The 6,034-nt window shown below is 35.7% G+C and overlaps 1 long non-coding RNA gene across 1 annotated transcript; it reads left to right on the top strand.

Annotated features, from left to right (window-relative positions):
• The first annotated feature begins 3,229 nt into the window (after positions 1–3,229).
• On the top strand, positions 3,230–5,002 carry LOC147481781 (uncharacterized). Its single transcript, XR_015204386.1, has 4 exons — positions 3,230–3,344; positions 4,007–4,138; positions 4,538–4,635; positions 4,879–5,002. It is a non-coding gene; the product is annotated as an uncharacterized LOC147481781 (long non-coding RNA).
• Positions 5,003–6,034: the final 1,032 nt, after the last annotated feature.

Genomic DNA, 6,034 nt, shown 5'->3' with positions numbered 1-6,034 from the left:
GATGTCTTGGCAATACTTGCTTATTACATATTTCATTTCTTAATGATTTTAATCGGCTTATGAATCCCACAAACCGATGATTCAGTATTATTCTCTCATGAAGACGGAGATGATATTTTAACCTCTTAACTTTTGTGCAAAGCGAAGTTACTCTTAGTATATATTACTAACTTATTTGAGAACTTACGACAAGGATTTAAAGGCTCACGTGGTTTGTTTGTCATTTGTAAAATTTCTAAACATTGAAGATCTTCAAGGACACCAGAATGGTCGGTAATTGTTTTACTTTGCTTTCTAATGCAATGCAAATATTATTCAGATAGTTTGCCTATTTTCTTTTGCGTTCATCTATCCGGTTAACAAATTATAGATTTTTTGTTTTAAAGAAACTAAAGATTTTTCTCACTCTCTTATGGGTAAAATAGCTTTAATACGCAGGATACTTGCATCTGCACAAGGTCAAACCTTATTAGCAGCTCAGTTTGGTAGTTAGTTGCAAGAGTAGTTGCATTGAGTGGTGGAATTCCATGACCATCTCTAAGACCACCGAACCGGGGTGCTAAGGTTTGTCCTTTATCTTCGTTTAACAGAATCTTGGTATTTGAGCTCATATATTGGATTGAAGCATTGCTCGTTCCACCGAGCGTGATGAATTGGTATATCCTTCTTGATTAACCCCTCCTTTGTGTGGAGCATTACGTGTTCCAATTTGAGGTAGCGTGGTAGATCCTTTCGCATTACCCGTTTCAACAAAAGTAGTAGCATAGAGTAGTGGACCTCCTTTACCTGCGGTGAAACAACCACTTTCTAGGATGTGGCCAATAGTACAAACTACAGAACTGTAAGGATCACTCCTAGAGCCTCCGGGTTCAGTACGAACTACAGAACTGTAAGGATGACTCCTGGAGCCTCCGGGCTCATTACGAACTACAGAACTATAAGGATGACTCCTGAAGCCTTTGGGTTCATTTCGGCGTGGACTGGTATTTTGAGTACGTAAAGGTCCACCAGCCCCTTGAGAATATGTTGTGGGCGGTCTAGGCGGTCTACTGCGTCCTCTTCTATAATTGTGGTTTCTCTGTGATGTGTTGTTATTAATTGCATCTCCAGTTACAGATTCTTTTGACCTATCCATCCTTAAAAACAAAGAAATAAGCTCTAGAGCCTCTCAGCACCTCTTTCCAGACACTAGGAGAATCAGCCTCAAGTAGGAAGAACTCTGCAATCAGTGACATTTGAAAGAAAAAGGAAAAATAAAAAACCATCTAATGGAAACTAGCATAAGGTGTTGCAGTAAAGAGATTATAGCTCCTTCAGCTTTTTGATTCAAAATATACTCTTTGATTCAAGACTAATTGTCTGTAGCATTCTTAATAATGGACACATGATGACCTGACCCATCTAAAGCTAAACTTGGATCTGAAGTTTTAGTGGCGAAAATATGAAAACTAAGAAAGTATGAATTTGCAGTGTAGAACCTCTCTTCGTCCAAGCATGGGTTCTTTACATTTGATTTGTATACGGTTTCTAAAAAGCAAGTGTAGTTCACGGGTAACCTGTTTGGTTCATTTACTTTATTTTTATTTTCAGCTTTCTCTTCCAACCAATTGTTCATGTAAAAATCTTCAGTTATGATATGTTTATTTTTATTATTTATTTTTGCTTCTTATAGAATTTGTATTGCAGGGAGCCCACAGTATGCACAACATTCCAAGGGTGTAGGCTTAAGACAATGTACTTATGCATAATGTACTACTTGGACGACTGAGAATCTGTTGTTTGACTACCAGTTTTGCAAGACAGGGGTACTTGATAATGTCAAGAAGGATTGGAAGAGGGTTGCTATCCTCAAGCATCATCTTTCTCATCTTCATCATTATTAGTCATTCGACAAAATATTTGCAAGTATGTCTTCCATTACTTTTGTTCTGTCACAAAATGATTACTTTATCCTTATTTTCAATTCATAAACAAAACCTTTTCTTTTCAATATTTTGTTTATTTTATTCAGTATTTATATATGTTTTTGCAGCTGATATCAAGTTTGTATTGGCAAGAACATCTAGGGACTATTTCATGCTAGGTGTCTTATAGTCCCCGACTTCGTGTCAACTATTTGTTTGAGAAAAAATCTTAAGAGATGTCTAAAGATGGGTTTCAATTTTGACTTCGTATTTGCAAAAAGACAAGGTTATTGGGTGAGATTTTATTTTTCTTTTTAGAAATTCCAACACCACTTTGTGTAGACACCAAGTATATCAATCTCACATGCATGCTTTTGTTGTTTTGCCAAATCAAAAGTTCGTTTATAAAGTGTTCCCTTTCTCTTTTTTTTTTTGCTTTTTTTTCTTTCTTTCTTTCTTTCTTTCTTTAGTTTTCCCCGGGACCAAGGATTATATATTCAACAAATGGATTTAGTATGTGCAATAAAAACTGCATTATATGTGGGCGTCAAAGTTAGGACACAAAAAAAAAAAAAATGCAACTTTCTAGATTACACCCACTTCTCTCCGCGACTTTGACATACAGGTTTGACTACTTCACTAGACCTCTTACTTTGGTCTTCCACTCTGACTCTCTATTTCCTCTATTGAATATATGATTAATCACTTCAACGCCACCTGCCTACTTTTGTTGTTTAATATATGTTTGTGTTCATTTCTTGGTTTTGTTGATTTCTCAATTTTCAATCATTATTTATTTTTGAGTGTTGGAAACTGACGTGAACAAGTGATCCTATTTGCAAATTGTTGTTTTCCTCATAGACTCATCAATTATTTATTAAGGTTTTGTTCCACACTAATGAAACTAATGAGTCACTTCATGTGATTTGTTGGTTAACGAGTAAATGGTCCATTTGCAGTTAAGATTATCGACCTATAAATTGGACTTATCTGAGATCAAAGTTTAGTCGTTAGGTTGTTGTTTGCCCTGTTTGCTAGCCTATTTGATTTTTGTGTGTAGTGAGACCTTGCAAGTGGAAAATGTTTTCAAGTGATTTTTGGCTTTAGTTCTTTAAGATTTAGGATTTATTACCTAATAGTTGTGTACCCCTTTTTGCAAAGAGAGAATGATGAGTACCGATGCTAGCATTATCAAACCGCAAAACACGATCTCCTCACTTCTCTTAGAGGCTTTAGGTATTAGTCGTGATTATCTTTGAACACATTGAATAGATGAAAAGTGGGTCATTGCTTGGTAACTACTATCCCGCACTTTTTCGAGCCGGATCCTACTTTAATCACTATTCTTCTACAGTTCTACTGATTCATCATCAAAGTCAATCGGTGGATGTTCCTCCTAGGCAAGGAGCTCTAATAGTGAAAATTAGGGATCTTGTACAGGTATGATTGTACATAGATTCTTGGAACCTTTACATTCCAAAACTTACCTGTTTGTTGTTTGTCAATTATGTTCTTAATTAAAAATGACAAGTTCAAAAGTGTGGAGCATAGAGTAGTAGTTGGACACTTTGTTGAAGGTTTTGGTGACATCCTTTTCTTTTCGAATGGCACTTGAATCACAAGTATGGGGCTATATATGGGCAACGGGCCAATAAAGGAATCTCTTTCATAAGATAATCTATCAGAATATAGGGAAAAACAACCCTACCTGATTTTAAGATATGTCCACACCAGTGTGAGAATAGCCAGGAGGATATACAAATCAATTTTTGTTGTTCTAAACATTACACAGATAATGATTTTTGTTTTAAACTTTCTTCATAGTAATAGAATTTGAAAGTGGTTGATCAGCCAAAAAACTAAAACTCGGAGTACAAGAGTATAACAAGTAGCTAGAATATGAGAAGCTGAGTTTGCAGTTCGTTGATACTGGTACACACATTGGTAAATAGATTTTTGATGCTCCCTATAATAATTAGCAGGGAGGAATGGGTCGTGAGAAACTAATATAGGTCTTTTTGCATGAATGAGATGGAAATTTTTGTGCGATCACATGAAGAGATGATTGTGAACTTAGTATGTGTTGGCTTTCTTTTCTGCAGGTGTTACGCAACATGCAACCACAGGAAAGAGCTTTTGTAAAGGCTTTGTTGTCACCAGAATCAGAACATGCAGTACGTAGAAACAGGGGTGGTTGTGACTTCTATTCCAATTGCCCCTTTTAATTTTTCAAGGTACATAATGGAATTCATATAATATAACGATTCAAGTACGCTCATCAACTCTTATGAGTGACCTGAACCAAACCTCAATTCGTTTAGGTTTGGGGTTAACAAGTACTTAACCTACCATAGTTATGAAAAACAATGACTTAATTAAAGAATTGGTTTGCCAGGTACATGAACAGTATGAAAGGGAAAATCATTTTTACATTCTAGGTACCCCGTACTCTGTACATGAAATTACAGCACTAACTGATGGGTTATATGATGTTTTGGCTCTCCATATTGAACATTTACCTTACTAATTAAGAGACAAGTGAATGGATGAAAGTATAAGAAAGTTTGTGCAATCATTGAGCCATGTAGAATATGAGTCTATCTCACTAATACATTGAAATTGAACTATTTTAGGTGGTTCAGCATGAAGGTTGTGATTGGTTATTTGCTTTGATTGGTGGTACTGGAACAAACTACAAGCATTCGTTATGCAACTTAGGTGGTATTCGAAGGTACTTTGAATAATTGTGTATATATCTGCAATCCATATAATTGATACTTGAAATAAGAAAATCATTGTTACAATGTAAATGATGGTAGACTATGTAGTGAGAATCTTTTAGGAGTTTCAAGGCACAAACTAAAACTTCATGTTAATGAGTTGCTTCTTTCATCATCAAGAACTGGTGGTTAGTTGCATTCTCCTTTGGCATCTAAGCATGTGTTCTTAAGCATGTGTTCTTGGCCTTTTTCAGACACCACAAGAAGAACACTGCATCGTATACGAAGCTGATGCATTACAGTTTGGTGGTGATGAATAGTGATGGTGAGATGGTAATCGTCAATAAATGTCCATTGATTGATTAGGGTGACAATACTGGGAGAATCTCCACCGGTGCTACATGAACTTAATGTGAAGTTAAGAGATATAAAGGCGGAGCAGACTAAAGAGGATTCGTGAAGACATAAATATTCTATCACGAGGACATAAATATCCTTACTTCATTATCAACTATAACCTTTTGTTTTGATTTATGTGTTGTGCCGGACCGAGACTGTACCTAAAATCTCAAAGATATGCCGACATTGACTTCTTAATTGTATCAACTCTCAACTAGACTCCGGTGAGATCGAGGAAATTTAAGTCTCACTTTGAGGCTAGGGAGCCAATTCTGCTAAGGTTATTGCATAAATTAAATCTTGAGTGAGCTTTTCCATGAAACTATGCTTTTGTTTTGATGTATATTAGATTTGACTTAGAAAAAATCTCTGCCTAAATATCCTTGCACTTTCATAGAGTTGTGGCTTAACCGAGTTGCGTGTAAGTGTGTGTTTGATTAGGATTAGAGTAAGTGTGTTTGATTAATCGGTTTAAAAAGCAATTTGATCGAGCTACTGAGGATTGAGCGAGAGAAACATTCACCAGGGAATACTTGGCTCAAATCAACGGTATGATTACATGTATGCGTACTATCTAATTTGATGTAACACCCGTGAGTAGTTCTTGATAATCAGCGACGATACATTTGAGGACAATGAGAGGCGAGAAGAAGTCATAGATAAAATTTGTCAATGCAAGCCAATGATCTTCAATGACTTTTGGTAGCTACTTTGACTAAACCTTGAAGTGGTGAGAATTGGATCCATGGGTCGTAAACATACCGAGAACTTCGCACAAAATTATTTGAGTGTTCCACGTGGAAAATTACTACATTTGTTTGCAAGTGCACTTGGTAGGGATGAATGACTAACCAATAATTTTTTATTTTTTTTACATATATTTTTCACAGGTTCTAACTTCAATCAAAACACTTCTTTAACTTTAACAATTTATTAAATTTCTGCAACAATGAATGTGCAAACTAAGATCCTATATGACTCTAAACTCTCAATGTGTAAGTTTGAAACTTC

Source organism: Coptis chinensis, chromosome 8 (assembly GCF_015680905.1).
Source record: "Coptis chinensis isolate HL-2020 chromosome 8, ASM1568090v1, whole genome shotgun sequence".
Taxonomy (NCBI): domain Eukaryota; kingdom Viridiplantae; phylum Streptophyta; class Magnoliopsida; order Ranunculales; family Ranunculaceae; genus Coptis; species Coptis chinensis.
This window is presented reverse-complemented; position numbering and strand designations above follow the sequence as displayed.